Source organism: Phoca vitulina, unplaced genomic scaffold (assembly GCF_004348235.1).
Source record: "Phoca vitulina isolate PV1807 unplaced genomic scaffold, GSC_HSeal_1.0 scaffold7, whole genome shotgun sequence".
NCBI lineage: Eukaryota > Metazoa > Chordata > Mammalia > Carnivora > Phocidae > Phoca > Phoca vitulina.
The window spans coordinates 42,339,685-42,356,155 of NW_022589710.1; the positions used below are offsets into that span (position 1 = coordinate 42,339,685).

The following is a 16,471-nucleotide window of genomic DNA, read 5'->3' on the forward strand; positions in this document are numbered from 1 at the left end:
ACTTGATGCTTTTAGTTAGCTTTTTTTAAAAAAGTGTTTTTTTATCTTTCATCTTTGACAACCAAATAAATAAAACCTTTCTAGTAATTAGCATCATATTAGTAGCTACAAAATGCCTAATACGTACATTAGCACTAATTTTTCTAACAATGCTAGGAGGGGAGTGATGGCACTATTTTCATTTTATAGTTAGTTGTAGGAACTGAGGCCAGGGAGAGGTAAATTAGTCTGCCCAAGGTTTTACCTACGGTTCATAACTTATTAGAACCAGGATTCAAATCTAGGTTTAAATCTGGACATTACGTCCATTTCACTGTCCCATGTCGCCCATAAAGAAAGCTGACGTTTGTGTAGTAATTTAACACACAGCAGGAAGTCCACGGTTGTCAGGCAGTGCTGAACTGACAGCAGGCTTACTGGTAGTTTGGTGACCCTCTTTGAAGTAGAAAGGAATAATCTTTTTAAAAAGGTGAACAGAGATAAAAACGGAAGTAGAATTATTTTCTGTTTAGTTTCTCCATTTGGGTTTTGTTTCTAGCTTTAAACAAAACCTATCCATTGAGTTAAAATGAAGAAGGTGATCCTGACCTTTCTTTTCTGTAGTCTGTAAGTTTCTGGTTCTCCCCAAAGACAGGAGCGCCCCCCACCCCTGCCCCACCGGCTCTGTGGCATTGCTGTCTTTATGTTAGGCATCATCCTTTGCACATGATACCTTAGCTATTTTGATGGTAGGGGGTGGAGGAAGGAGTGCAGTAGCATTTCCACAAAAATGTAAGAAAATAATGTATCTCACTTCTATCAGACAAGTTGTTATAAACAACTGTACTTCTTAAACATAAAGTGACGGTATGAAGGAGAATAAAAATGCTATTGCATTGAAATCCCAGTGTGGTTCAAGTGACAGTGACAGCCAGGGGGAGGTCAGATCATACATAGATCTCCAAATGACGCTCACCTAACAATTCACGTGGCTTGTAAAGCACAGCAAAGCTCTTTGTGAGCAGGTTGCCTTGTGCTGAGTTCCCGGTATGTAATGCACCGCCTGCCCCCCACCCCCCCCACAGGGCCCTGCATGCCTGCTCTCCCGGGTTTGTTCTGCTGGCCCCACTCGCTCCTCAGTTCAGCTCCCAGAGTGGGTCAGATGTTTCAAGAACGGGATGTCTTCTGTGTCTAAAGGAAAAAATTGGAAAGGATGTATTTTGATTTAAAAGGCTGTTTAGTAATGATGTGGACGTGTGATTTAGATGACAAACACACAGTGAATCATAAAATAATATGTTTTAATACTGTGAAACTTTTTGAAACTGCGTTTTGCTAAATCTTACCATATATACTTCAGATATTTTCTAGCATCTGCAAGGAAAGTTGTGTTTGACTAGTAAGAACATGGATCTGATTCAGCATGGTTGATTTCTCATGTAAAATTTCTCATGTAAAACACCACCGTTTGGGAGTGGTGATTCTACCAAGTCATCAGGGAGGGACTTAGGCTGCTCTGGCATCCTAAGCAGCATAAGGCCATCATCCACAAAACCACGGGACACTGCTGGAGCTCTAGCCAAGCTATCTGCAGGAGGAGGGGAAAAGTGGCAAAAGGAACTTTCTGGAATCTCCACCCACTGACTTCTTGAAACTCCTTGGCGACCACTGTCTTCAAGGGAGGCTCAACTGTGGTGTTTAGGTGGGCACATTGCCAGCCTAAATAAAGTCAGATTTCTGTGACTAAAGAAGAAGGGGAGGGCGGTGGACATTAGGTTTGAAAGAGTTGACTCTGCCACCAAATATGAAGTTTATTTTTTAAGTCATGAATCTGCCTAACCATCTTTTCAGAGTTTAAAGGGAACTGTATTATGTAAGGATATTTTAAGGAAATATTTCAGTTTTAGGAAGGTTTTTTTTTTTTTCTCAGTCCACTGCTGTGCTTTTTTGTAAAATGTTCTTTTATTTCTCTCAAATAAGTAATCTTTTTAAAATTATAAATATTAATAATCTGGACTTAAAAATAGAGCAGGATTGATATTATTACATGCCTCAGAATAAAACATACTTTCATGCTTCTCCTAAAGGCACATGTTTTAGAAATATCTGTGAAAAATCGTGAGGTCTTTCTCACCGAGCCCCTTTTTTAGATGTAATGTGTGACAGCTCCGTCCATCGGGTGGTAAAAACTATTTTGGGTGTCTGTCTTCACAATCCGGTACCAAAGTCGGCCATGCTCCTCCAAAGGTCCTGAGGTCTTTCTTAGCTCTGGAGTTTTCTGCTTGGTAAATTGTCTGCATGAAAAGTTCTGCTTATACCTTTCAACCCGGGAACATTCTCTTCATCCTTCAGGCTGCACTTCACTGCTTAGCTTTTCCTCCTACCTGCCCCCTACCCTCTGCGCCCCATGACCTCCTGACTGGTGCGGTGGCTTAGGTGCTCCTGATGAGTGTTCTCTGGGTCTCTGCTGCCCATGTCACAGAGGGGAACTCCAACAGTGATAGTGTGGAGTACATGAGGTAGTCCGTAGGGCGCTCCGAATGGTGCCCTGCCCCCCTCAGGAAGCACACATTGTGTAGATCCATTTTTCACATTGTATTGTAATCGCTTCTGTGCTTTCCTCCTGCTTTTCTGGATGACATATTCCTTCAGGAGGGTTGCCATATTCAGTTTGCTAGTTATTCCTGGCACCCTGTACAGTGTGTGGTGGATAGTAGGTGCTCAGTGAAGGTCATGAGTGAGTGAGTGTGAGTGAGGGACAGGGGAAAGGAAGACAGGAGCTCTCCAGCGTCCGCTTTCATCCCAGTCAGCCACGGAAACATGCGGGAGTGGGATCCCTGCATCTGGGAGGTGCACCTGAGCTGGGCAGGGAGCCAGCTTCCCCACCGCTCTTTGTCTTGGTGAATGAGCTGGCCCTCTTGCAGATACCATGGCATAGTTCTGAAACAGAATTCTCTGTCATTGGAAGACTCCTGAGTTTAGCAGGTCTGGATTCATTTGCTTCACTTATTGAGTATCTGCCTTGTGCTGGGTTCTAGAGCTGCAAAAGTAAAGGTAGTCCTTGCCTTTAAATTCTTTTAAGATAATGGGGACACACACACACACACACACACACACACACACACACAGTCTTTAGTGTATACGTGCTTAAGTGAAGGATTAAAGGTATGAACAGAGAAGGGACTTGTGAGTCTTACATTTTTTTCTTTTTTCCTCTTTAAGAACATTAAGTTCTTATGTGGCAGGTAAGTACTGTATTGTTCCCTAAGCCCTGTTCTTTCCGAGATTTTATAAGCCTGTTTATGTTCACAAGTACTAGACACCAGGCTGTTGCTGGCAGAATGAGGCAAAAGCAGCACCAGAGGTGACGATGGCCGCTGTAGGGTCAGGATCTTTGACCACTCCTGCCCTGCTTGCAGCAAACAATGAAAAACACGCTGCTTTGACCTTGTCTTCACGTTCTTGGCGATCGTCCTTAAGGTGATTGCTTGATAGAAGATAGCTCCTGGAAGCATCACATTCACACTCTAGGAGGAGGAAGAGGGAAAGAAAGGGTGAAATTCTGAACAGAGTCAGCTCCCTTTAGGCAACCTGTCTTTGCTTAATTTTCTCAAAACACATATGCCTGTTTCTCATTGGCCAGAACTGAGTCATGTGCACTCACCTGGCTGCAAAGGAGGCTCTCAAAGGTGGTCCTTTAGTTAGACGCCTTGCTTCTCCGATCAGCGGGGGTTCTGTTAGGAACAAGAGGAGAGTGGGTTTGGGTAGTAACGAGCAGCTGTCAGCCATGTGGCAGCTCAAGAAATGTTCTTTGGGTGAATAAATGAGTCAGGCCTGGCCAAATCAGGGCCTTTGGTGCAGATCCTAAGCATTTACTTTTCATGGTCTGTAGTTTTTTAATCTTAAAATCAGATTGGTCTTTCAGATACCTAGAAAATGAAATATTTGGATTTGCCCTGCCCTCTGAATCGCAAAGTTGGCTTATCTTTGGGCATGGCAGCCTGGTTGTAGGCTAATGAGAAGAGACAGATTTTATGTGTGACATGTACATATGGCCATGTCCGGTATTTTACTTTTATTCTTGATTTGTAATAGTTTCTTTATGGATTTTACTGAATTATGGTTAGTTTAGTTTACAGAAATAGATCATTTATGTAGTTTTATATTTACAGACATTTTTATATTTATGGACAATTTGCAGTCTGTTACTGATGTTTCAGAGATTTATATGTCTTATTTTTTCACCTCTGTCCTGGGGCAGTTTTCCTCATGTGGATACTAAGTTTGATAGGGTGTGGTTTCCTAAGTGATAGAATATGCTAGTGCCAATCTTACACTACTGTGATATCCTTGAAATAGAGCTTTTAAAAAAATTGTGGAAGTTCTAAGTACTTTGAGACTTCCTCAGAATTGAGGATAACAACTTCCAAAATTATCATCAATTGGTGCTGTAATTATTTAACTGATGTTATGAAAGGATATTGATGGTTTTCTTTTATCTTTCAGTTTGTGAACATAAAAGCAACAGAAAACTGTCTTTATTGTCAGTGAGACTATTTTCGTCATTATGGCCCTGTGAACTTGTACTTTCTAAAAAGAAATGTTCTGTGAGGAACCTTAAAAATAGGTTTTTGTTGGCTTCTTCTTTGGGACGATATTCATGTACTCTGCGCGCCATTGAAAATATGCTCTAATACTTCATTCTGTTGTGCTGAGCAATCGGAAATTGGTTTCCCCAAACTCTCTAAATATGAAGAATGGCCTGCTTTTATTAGTTATGTGAAGAAGTAAACCCCAGGGACCCTCAGCTGCAGGATGGCTCTCTCTTCACAGCTGCCGCTCTTCCTTTGTGGATGATGCCAGTTGCTAAGAGAAGGCTTTTTCTGTTGCGTATAAAATGAACTTTGTTTGGACCTCCCTCGAGCAACTTGAACTGTGTATGAGTCCAGCTGGACATTCCTCAGCAGATGATAATTTAAATGCAGGTCAAATTTAGAACGCAACTTATATTAGTTTAAAAATAGGCACTGCCTTTAGAAAGCTGACCTCTGGTACATTTAGGGCTTGAGGATCTGATAGGGTATTTCTTGTAATTCCCACAGCTCTGTTTTAGACTCTGAAAGCCAGTACACAGTTAGGCTAGATGAATCCAGTGTCTTTGTAACTTGGGACCCCTGTCTTCATGCCATACATCCGTTTTTTCCAGTAAATTCATGGCAAGATGAGAGACTATGCATCATAGAATAGAATCTTATTTCTGTACATTTTATTGGATGTTTTATTGACTAGGCCAGGCTGGAGAACATAGAAAATCTAGCAGGTTAATTTTAAGGTAATAATACGATAGCTTCTTTTGTTTGTAGCTCAAAGTTTATCAAGTGATGTAAGTTAACGTTCATTAATCAGTCATCAAAATATGGAGTCATTCTTTCACGTCTCATTTAGCACACCCAAGTCTAAGGTTTACATAAGGTGTGTTCAACAGAAAAGTTAATGGGGTAAGGTTGAGGGTATGAAGAAGTTTATAACCAGCCTTTTAATTATCAGGAAGCAAGCATATATTGAGCTTGCATGGTTGTATGAATTACTGCCTAAAATTTTGTCCCAGATTGAAACAAAATGGTAAGCTTAAAGTTCTAGATACTTGAATTATTTAGACTTCATTTAAAAGTAACCCTTAAGGACAGTTTTTTTTTCCCCCCTTCATGATTTAAAAAGGTATAACAGACATTTCTTTCTACCCAGTAAAATCTGTCTTCATTTCTGGACACCACTTTTCTTATAGTCTTAATGGTTATCATCTTTACTAACATCTTTATATAAGCTTCTTTGAGGCTTTTACACTTTTAAACAGAGTGTTTAATATTGAGTCTCTTTGGTACATTTAGCAACACAGAATTACATATTGTGATCCTTCTTTGTCTGTAAAGTAATTTTTTACATCAAAAGAAATGTCTTTTAAGAAGCTTGCTTTTTGTTTTTAAGAAGTCAGAGTATATTGTACATACTCTATGTATGTGTGTGTGTGTTTCATGTTACAATAATTGATGTGTTTCCAACAGAGGTCTACTGTGCATTGCACAGGTAATGTTTGGAAATCTCCCATGATTACCCTGTCATACTACTAGGATAGAAATGTCATACACTGACATGGTTTGAAACATTTGTGGAAGTATATACACATTTTTTTTCTTTGTTGTATACCTATTTGGATAAAAGCAAAATACTTGCAGTAGTCATTTTTCATCATAATATAAAAGCTGAAGCTGTAAAAAGTAGAATTTCCTTCAAAAAAGGCAGCCCTAGGTATTAAGTAGCTATATTATAAAGAACTTAATAAGAATGAAGATTCCTGTTCCTGATAATGGAAGGTTTGTTCCTTTACCTTAAAAATAATATTTATAATATCTGAATTTTTTATACTGCTCTGTAGCTTGCTGAGTGCTTAAGTAATTAACACCTTTTTGATCCTCAGAGTCATCCTTTCAAATAGGGTATCCACATTTAAAAACAAAAAGAAACCAAATCCACATATTAGGTACATTTCTAACTGATTGCAAAGGAAGTGCCAGCAGTCTCTAATCAGTCCGGGGTTTGTTTTCCCCAGTAAGCCCTTTATTGTAACAGAAAATTCAAGCAAAACTAAGTATGGCTCTTAGAAGCAGAGCTATCTCAAGGCGCAGTTCTCTGCAGTTTAAATTACAGTTGTTTCCATTGCTGGTGATCATCATTCATTCATGGTTTTCCCTTGAGTCTCTCCTGTGTGCCAGGAATCATCCTGGGCCCTGGGGACATTGTATTTCCACACTTGACATCGTACCTGTCTTCAACAAATTTATTCCTTAGTGGAAGAGACGTGAACAAGTAGTGTGGTCACACAATTCAGTACATACGTGGAAACTGTAATAAGTGCTCTAGAAACAATGGAACTCTGTCTTCCAGTCGTATGAAGGAGCAGCCTGATGGTTTATTACACACACACACACACACACACACACACACACACACACAAAGCAAGAGGTGGGGGTGTGCAGGCTACATTTTTAGCAGATTGTACACGAAAGCCAATTATTTGGAAATATGAGGATGTACCTGATTCCCTGATTTAGTTCAGGGTGTGTATAGGTTAAAGGTGAGGAAGAAGATAGGGGATTGGAGGGAGAAAGTACTCCTGACAAAGATGAGTGGGAGTTACCCAGACTGGGACTTGGGAAGTAGGAAAATGTTTCAGACGAACCCCCACCCCTGACAAGAAAGCTGAGTGTATTTGACAAGCTTAAAGTTAGTGTGGCCAGAGCATAGTAATTGGGGAGATGGGTCTCGCCTTCCAGTTGGAAAGATTTGCTGGGTTATCATGCAGGGGCTTTTAGACCGCATCAAGGATTTTTAATTTTATCCCCAGTGTTAATGAGAAGCCACTGAATGGCTTTAGGCCAGGGTGTATTGTGTTTTTATAAAGGGTTGCAGTGTACAGAATGTATTCGAAAGTAGCGAGTGAAGAGGCAGGGAAGTCAGTTTGCATCTGTTAGTGATGTTACTCTGGGTTGACTGCATTTTTTTTTTTTCTTTCCCAGATTAGAGCTGGACTTTTTAGTTTTTGCATTTTGGATGAGCTTTAGTTCCCCCAGTAGAGCATAGGCTCCTTGAGGTCCTGTGGTTTGGTCTTTTTCCCTGCTCTGTGCCCATAACTTTGAGCAGAGTTTGACACACAGAAAGTGCTTAGTAAAGATTTCTGAATTGACCAACTGATGGCCTGAGAAGAATGTTCTTCTGTTTCCTGCTCATCTAAGTCTGTCAGCATCTTCTCTGTCACCCGGTGGTCCGACTATAAGTAGACCCGTCTAATGGTGAGGGGCCATGGCAGCCAGGTTGGCACAGACTCTTGTCCTTGACAACAAGGTCTCTGTCTGCATACTTGGGGGAATATTGGCTAGTACCAGAGCTGAAATGCAAAGAAGGTATATTAGCTTAGTTTTTGGTGCTAGCCGCCTGATGGCATAGCTACAAGAAGGACTTGGCAGTCAGGAGCCAGTGTGGATTGCTTGGAGTTTTAAGGGGGAGGTCAGGCATGCCAGAATATTGGAATGTGGTAGTGGTATTAGTTCAGAAGTTTTAAATCTCAGTATAACCGTGTTTTTTCCAACAATATTAACGGATCAACTTGCTGCTTTATTAAGAAAAAAAGAGGAAAAAACAAGAGGTGGGATTTCAGGTTGCACTGTCAGTATGTAATCAAGGTTCCTTTTTTTTTTTTTTTTTTTAGAATAGATCTTTGACTTTTAAACAGCTTGGCAGATAAAACCATTTAATAGTGTGAACATCCAGTGGGGCAGATAGCAGTTTTGTTCTCGGATAGATCATGTTTATATAAACTCTGAGTATAAATGATTTTTGTTCTCTGGTTCAGACTTGTAGACTGGGTGACAGGACCAGACTTGTGCATTCACTCTTTAATGATGTAGAAGTTCAAGTGTGAAAGAAGCATTTGAGGAACCAATTCAGTCTTTGCTCTTGTGGTCAGGAATTGTGGGTGAATGCTCAAGTGTGCTTTTCCTCTGCCTTTGGTTACTAAGCTTCATTCACCAAGGTGGTTATTTGCACTATAAGTGGGTTTGTAAGTGACTTTAGTTGTAGAGTTTGAGATAAATTTCTTCCTTTTCTCTTTGAGGGAAGTGAATAGCATTTTCATACAATTATCTCCTTTTTTGTTGCCCTGGAAGGCAAGGTCTGGGATCCCTCTTCCTTCTGTACTGTTCCCTAATATCCAACTCAGTTCTCATCAGAGGAGCACATCGATGATGGCTGCCCTTCCAGCCCTCCCTTCAAAAACAGTCAGTGGTGTCAGTGGGTAGGTCTCAGGTACTGTTCCGGTGCTGTGTTGTGAACAATACAGTTGGCGTTTTTTTTTGCATGGGACTAGAGACTAGTGAAATAATTAAATTGATTGACCAGTGTGACTGAGGACACTGTCATTATTTCTCTCCAAGGACATAGTATTGACAAATGAAGGGGAGCATTTTGTTATAAGAGTCACTGTGAAAGTAACCCTCATCAAAATGTATAACTGGAGCTCATACTGGAAACTGGAATTATTGCTTCCTGTGTAACAAACAGTGGAATAAGAGTTATGCCTGTTATGTCAGAAGTGAAGCGGATGTTATAAAGCCCATATAATTTTATTCAAATGGATTAAGAAAATCTATCTACACTTGGAGAATATATCAGACAGTTTAAGATGAGTAAGTTTTGGTTCAACACATATATTCTTTTGTTAGTCTTTAAGTTGATGTATTCAGTGTGCTGTTTGTGTTTGTTAATTTCACTGAAGAACTTCTGTACTCCTGATCACTGATAATGTTGACAAGACAGGCTAAGGGAAATGAATCCATGGTTTAATATTTACCACACAAATGGCACATTGGCTCTCGTTTTTAAACATGAGTTGTCTCATTGGGTGGTGTGTGTGAGGTGGGAGTATTGGAAATCTAGAAAATTGAGGCTTTGAAAGGTATTGGTTTCAGGTCTTCCTTTCTAATGGGTATACCTTTAACGTTTTTGCTTGTGTTTTTTTGCTGTACTGTGCTAGCTAGAACCTCCAGTCGAACATTCAGTGAAAAATGGACATCCTTATCTTGTTCCTGATGCTGGGGGAAAGCTTTCAGTCTTTTACCATTAAGGATGATATTACCTGTAGGTTTTGTGCAAATACCCTTTATCAGATTGAGGATGTTCCCTTCTATTTCTAGTTTGCTGAGGGCTTTTTTTTTTTTTTTTAATCATGAATGGGTGTTGAATTTTTCTATATATTGATATGATCTTACCTTTTCTTTACTATATTAATATACTGTATTAAATTAATTTTCAGATATTGTGTTATTGATTTTCAAATGTTAAAACTAACGTGTGTTCCTGGGGTGAATCCTATTTGGTGATAGTATCTAATCCTTTTTATTGTTGCTGGATATGGTTTACTCATTCAGAGTTTTTTGTGTATAATATTCATGAGGGATATTGATTTATTTTCCTTTTTTGTAATTTCTTTTCATTGCTTTAGTATCAGGATAGTATTGAATTCATAGAATGAGTTCAGAAGTGTGCTCTGTCTATTTCCTGGAAGAGTTTGTGAAGAATTGGCATTATTCTTTATAAATATGTGGTAGAATTCAGCAGGGAAGCCATCTGGGCCTGGGATTTTCTTTGTGACAAGATTTTTAATTTGCCTGTTTAATTTCTTGTTTTAAGTCTATTCAGATTTCCTGCTTTTTCATGAATCAGTTTTGTTAATTTATGTCTTTCTAGGAATTTGTCCATTTCATCTAAATTGTCTAATTGGGTGGCATACACTTTTTCATAATTATTCTGTAGGGTCCATAGTGATGCCTCCTCTTTCATTCCTGATTTTGGTAATTGGTGTCTTTTTCTTTTTTTCTTGGTCAGTCTAAAAGTTTTGTCAACTTCATTGACCTTTTTAAATTAAAAGAACCAAAGTTGGTTTCATTGTTTTTTCCCTGTTGTTTTTCTCTTTTCATTTTCATTGATTTTTGCTCTAAACTCTAATTCTCTCCCATTTGCTTGCTTTGGATTTAGTTTACTCTTTATCTAGTTTCTTAAAGTGGAAATGAATTGAGATGTTTCTTGTTTCCTAACGGCTATAAAATTCTGAGAACTATTTTAGCTACATCCTATAAATTTTAACATGTTGGGTTTTTTTGTTTTCATTCAATTCAAAATATTTCTTAGTTTTGCTTATAGTTTTTTTCTTTGACCCATTATTTAGAATTATTGTTTAATTTCCGAGTATTTGGAGATTCCTAAATTTCTTTTGGTTGTTTATTTAATTCTTGGAGTTCCATATTGTGTATTATTTCAATAATTAAATGTGTGACATAACAAATGGTCTAATCTTGAGCCTTGAAAAGAATGTGTAATCTGTTGTCAGGTGGAGTACTTTATAGATGTCAGTTAGGTCAGTATGGTTATTAGTGCTGTTTAGGTGTTCCTATCCTTGCTGATTTTTTGTGTAGTTGCAGTCATTTCGAGTCGAATGTTGAGGTCTCCAGTTAACTGTTGAATTGTCTTTTCCTTTCATTTGTTTTGGGGCTCTGTTGTTAGATTACACAAACATTTATAATTATTATATTTCCCTGATTTCATAACACTTTTATTGTTTTATTGTTTTAAACTATTCTCCCGTTTTTGTCTTAAAGTCCACAGTGTTTGATAACAGTATGGCTGCTCTCGCTCTCTTACGGTTACTGTTTCTGGTATATGTTTTTCTGTCTTTGAAGGTGATCAGAATCAGTCATGTGTCAATCAATATGAGAATGTTACTGTGTGATCCTATTATACATTTTGTCAAACCTGCCACATTGTGTTTATATCCATGATAGTGATGCCCCCTTAAAGTAAAAGGAGAACCCTCTTACAAGTAGCACACAGTTGTAAACTATCATACCTGTGTACAGTTCTGTAAAAGTTAACACCTATTTAGATTCCTGTAACTTCTACCACAGTCAGGATGCAGAACAGTTTCCTAACCCACCCCACCCCCAGCCCTCTCATGCTATCCCTTCATAGTTCCCTCTCTTCCCACGCACATCCCCTAGCAATTATTGATCTATGCTCCATTCCTATAGTTTTGTCTTTTTGAAGACATCATTTCACCTCATGAATCGGATCATCATATAAATAGAGTTGTACAGTGTTTAACCCTTTGAGACTGGCTTGCTTCATTTAGCATGCCTTCAAGATTCATCTGAGGTGTTGTGTATATCTGTAGTTTGTTCCCGTTTATTGCTTAGTATTCCGTTGTGTGGATGACCCAGTTTGCTTATACATTCACCCACTGAAGGACACTTGGGCTGTTTCCAGTTTGGGTAATTGAATATTTGTGTTCAGGTTTTTCTGTAAATATAAGTTTTCATTTCTCTTAGGTAGATACCCAGGTGTGTAATTTCTGGGTCGTAGGCCAAGTGTATATTTAACTTCATAAGAAACTGTCAAACCATTTTCAAGAGTGATTGTATCATTTTGCATTTCCACCAGCGATGTTTGAGTGTTCCACTTGCTTCCCATCCTCGCTACCACATGGTGTGCCAGTATTCTTTATTTCAGCCATTCTCATAGGTGTGTAGCAGTCCTTCATCATAGTTTCAACTAGCATTTCCTGATGGCGAATGATGCTTTAAATTTTCTCTATTAACCATTTCTGAGAAAAATTATTTTAAGTACACTGAATATAATCTCTTCTTGATAACAGAGGTCATTATTATGGCCTATCATTATTATATGGGTTTGGAATTACCAGTAAGCTTTCAGGCACTGCTGTGTGGTGTTAAGGCTGCTTCTGTCTCTTTTAGGCTTTACTTTTCTGCCCTTTGTGTGCCTGATTCTGGTAGCAGTCCCATTTCCCATTCCCTTTCTGGTTTATGGCTTTTATGAAATGATCATGAATAAACCTGTTAGAATTGTATTTGAAAAAGAATAGTAAAGTGCCTCTCTAAATGCCACAGGAGCTCCTCTTCTCCAAGTTAAAGTAACTAGGTAACATCTGTTTTAGTGCTGGGGCCATGAAATGGATAGGAGGGGTCTGTGGATGTGAATTCATATGCACTCAGCACTGAATAAACAATATAACTTGCAAAACATTCTGCTGTTTTTCAGACATAATGCGGGTGCTGCTGAGCAACCTTGGATTCATTTTAATAGTTTTGTTTTTCAGTGTAATTTCTCTACCACGTCTTTTGCTTCTTTCTTTTTTCTTGCCCATTGTGGGGTGAGTAGTTTGTCTTCTGGAGCCTTCCTGATTTAGGTTTTGCTCTTCGTGATTAGCCAGGACAGGATGAAGTATTTCTTTTAGTTGAGTTCAGTTCAGTTTAGTGTTTTTTTTAGTTAGGATACTTGTAAGCTCTTTGACTTCTTCAAGTGAGAGAGTCTTTATGCATTATTAACAACAATGTAAACTTAACTAAAAAGTGACAAGAAAAAGTGTGTTCTCCAAGTCATTGTTGCATAAGTGACATTTTTAAATCTGCAGGGTTGATTCTTTTCTCATATTCATCATATTCATCATGTCATTTTGATGCATTTGTTATAAATAAACTGGATGAGTGGCTTGGTGGTTTAATACATAAATTATAAAACTAGACAAGGAAACCGTTCCTATATATGTACTTTTTATAAGCACAATGTCTGCCTGTGTGTTCTTGATCAGATTCTTACCTAAGTCTCCGAAGTACTTTGTTGCTTTGCATGCCTCATACTGTCAAGCAAGTTCTTGTTCAGAGGATGTATAATTATATCATAATATGATAATTTGTTATGCAGATATCATGTCTTAAATTATCAGTCTACCAGCTTTATTTTCCTTGGTTATTTTTGGTTCTCAGATGTGAAGTAAGATAGTAATTCCTTTATGTTAACAGAAATTATCTAAGCAAAAGCACAAGAAAAAGGTTGTTGATGATCAGCATACTAATTTCAGTTTTGAGATATTCAGCAGTGTTATTTATTGAGGGGGCCCTTTTTATCGCATTTACTTCAATCCCCAAATTCCTTCATGATAGTCAAGTAAAACTTATCTTTAAGAACCACTGTTCCAAATTGTTTGAATGAGAGTAGACATTTAAAATAAATGTTCCTGACTAGGGTGGAGATCATTAATATGGATGTGCTCCACCAGAAGGCAGAGGGACGGTTCCTTCTTTCAGGAATCACTTCGCAGTAGAATGACCCAGAAGAGTTTTGTTTTGTTTTGTTTTGTTTTACTGAACAATTATCTACACTTAGTTTGTTAGAAATTAAAATCTTTATATAAACTTGTTTAAAGTGATTAACTTTATGTTAGGAACATGCCAGTATGTTAATTGAAAGTCTGAATGTTTTCACATTTTACAATTCCATTGAGATTAACTATAAAGGAATAAATTGATAAATTGAACTACATTAAAATTAAAGATTTCTCTTCATCAAAAAAAATTCTTAAGAGAACGGAAAAGGAAGCCACACAGTGGGGGAAGATATTTGAGAGATATATATATATTTACTATATTGGAGATATATATGCATCTCCAACAGAAGACTCATACACAGAATGTATAAGGAACTATAAACCAATGAAAGTCAAGCCGTCCATTCTGTCTTACCTTCCCCCGGCCAAAGATAGAAGACTTGAATAGTTAGTTCACAAAAGAAGATACTAACTTGGCAATAGGCCTTTTAAGAGGTTCTCAAAATCAGAAAGAAATGAAAATTAAAACCATAATGATGTAATATTATATTCTCACAAGTATAACAAATGGAAAAGCCTGATAATTCCAAGTGTAGAGCAAGTGGAATGCACACACACTTCTAGTGGGAATATCAGTACAATCTTTGGTCTGGCAGAACCAACAGAAACTCACACCTGTGTGCCCCAAAGAATATGTTTAAAAATATTCATAGCATTATTTATACTAATGCCAAACTAGAAAAAATGAAAATGTTCTCAGTAGTAAATGGGGAAACACTCTGTGGTATGTTCATCTAATAGTACCAATGCTTCCTGTTACAACATAGATGAACTTCACCGGGTTGTGTGAAAAAAGACAGTATACCCTATGACCTTATTTATATAAATTGCTTGCCAACCTTGTACTTTCCTTGAAACATAAAGTAACTGGTTCATAAGCAGGTAGAACCAGTCTGAGGTGCTAGAAGTCATAATGGTTGCTGGCTTTGGATGTTACTAATGACCTATGAGGGTGGCCTCTGAGGTGTTAGCAATGCTCTTTCTTGATTGAATAGTAGTTACATAGGTGGGTTCACTTTGTGAAAATTCTGAAAGGTGTACACTTGTATACTTATATATATATTTCAATTTTTATAAAGGTTTACTTTAAAAAATCCATTTACCCTTTTTTTTCCATCTGCATATTGCATTCTGACAGGGAAATGGTAATTAGAATTCATTCGTGTTAGCCATAATTTGTTCTTAAAAACTTTTTTTCCTTCAAGGACTGATGTTTTTTTTTTTTTAAAAGATTTTTATTTATTTATTTATCAGAGAGAGAACATAAGTAGGGAGAGTGGCAGGCAGGCAGGTAGAGGCAGAGGCAGAGGGAGAAGCAGGCTCCCCGCGGAGCAGGGAGCCCGATGCGGGGCTCCATCCCAGGACCCTGGGATCATGACCTGAGCCGAAGGCTGACACTCAACCGAGTGAGCCACCCAGGTGTCCAAGGACTGATGCTTTTATTTGGCTATTTTGGTTTTACTATTTCTTTGGGTTCCTGGACCTAATTCCACTGGGAGGGGAGTAGTTCCCCACACCACTAAGCAATTCTGTGGACATGAGCTGGGTGTCTTACAGTTCAACCTCATTCTGATATCTCTATACCCAGACTAGGTAGACTGGGTTTGATTAATTTGCTATAGTGGCACACAGAACTCAGGAAACCCCTTTACTAACTAGATTACCCATTTATTACAAAGAACATTAAAGGATACTAATTGACAGCCAGATGAAGAGATGCCTCGGGGGGAGGTATGGGGACAGGGCGTGGAGCTTCCAGGCCTCCAGTCATGCCACTGTCCCCAAGGCTCCATGTGTTCACCAACCAGAAGCTCCCCAAACCCCATCCTTCTGGATTTTTATGGAGGTTTCATTATAGGCATGCTTGATAGCCATTGGCCATTCTCTTGCCCATCTCCCTCCCTGGAAGTTGTGGGGTGGGACTGAAAGTTCCAGTCCTCTACTTGGTTGGCTCCATTGGCTACCAGCCCCCATCCTTCATTGCATTACAAAAGACACCTCATGAACATAATGTAAGAGACACCTTTAAGCTCTCATCCAGTAGGAAACTCCAAAGATTTGGGAGCTGTGAACCAAGAACCTTGGAAAAAGACCAAAAATATATCAGAAATATATATTTGGTTATCTGAGTGACCAAATATATACTCTTATTTCTTACAAATCACAATATTGTACTATTATAAGGATTATTGTGTAGTCTGAATATTTTAAAGGGTCAGAAAGAAAATTTCTTGGCTGTTAGGTTAGGAATAAACTGGAGTGGGTTTATTAAATATGAAAACCTGTCAATGTTTAAAAAATGTTACAGAAAACTAAAATGAGGTGTTGATAAAGTCTTATTACTGGTGATCCTGTTAGTCCAGAGAGAATATTTTTCACTTGGAATAATGCAGATCTAGTTATGGTCTAATATACTTCTTGGTTAATATAATTTTATCATCTTTGTGTTCTCATAAAATTCCTCTAGCACTTACCATATTCTGCCATATGTTAAAGTTATTTATATTTCTTTCTACTGTATATTCTAATTTTCTCGAGGGCAGGAAATGTTTATTTCTTCTAACATAATGCATTGCTTATATTAAATAATCAGAAAATGTTTTTTTAAAAAAGAATAAAAACAAATTAGCAAGTAAAAAAAAGGAAGAAAATGTTGACTGTCTACATTTTATAGAAGACAGTTGATAAAATCCTGAAAGTATG

At 38.1% G+C, this 16,471-nt stretch overlaps 1 protein-coding gene across 32 annotated transcripts in view; it reads left to right on the top strand.

The window, feature by feature from the left end:
- Positions 1-16,471, top strand: part of SIPA1L1 (signal induced proliferation associated 1 like 1) — a 385,985-nt gene that overhangs the window by 144,881 nt on the left and 224,633 nt on the right. The window lies entirely within an intron of this gene.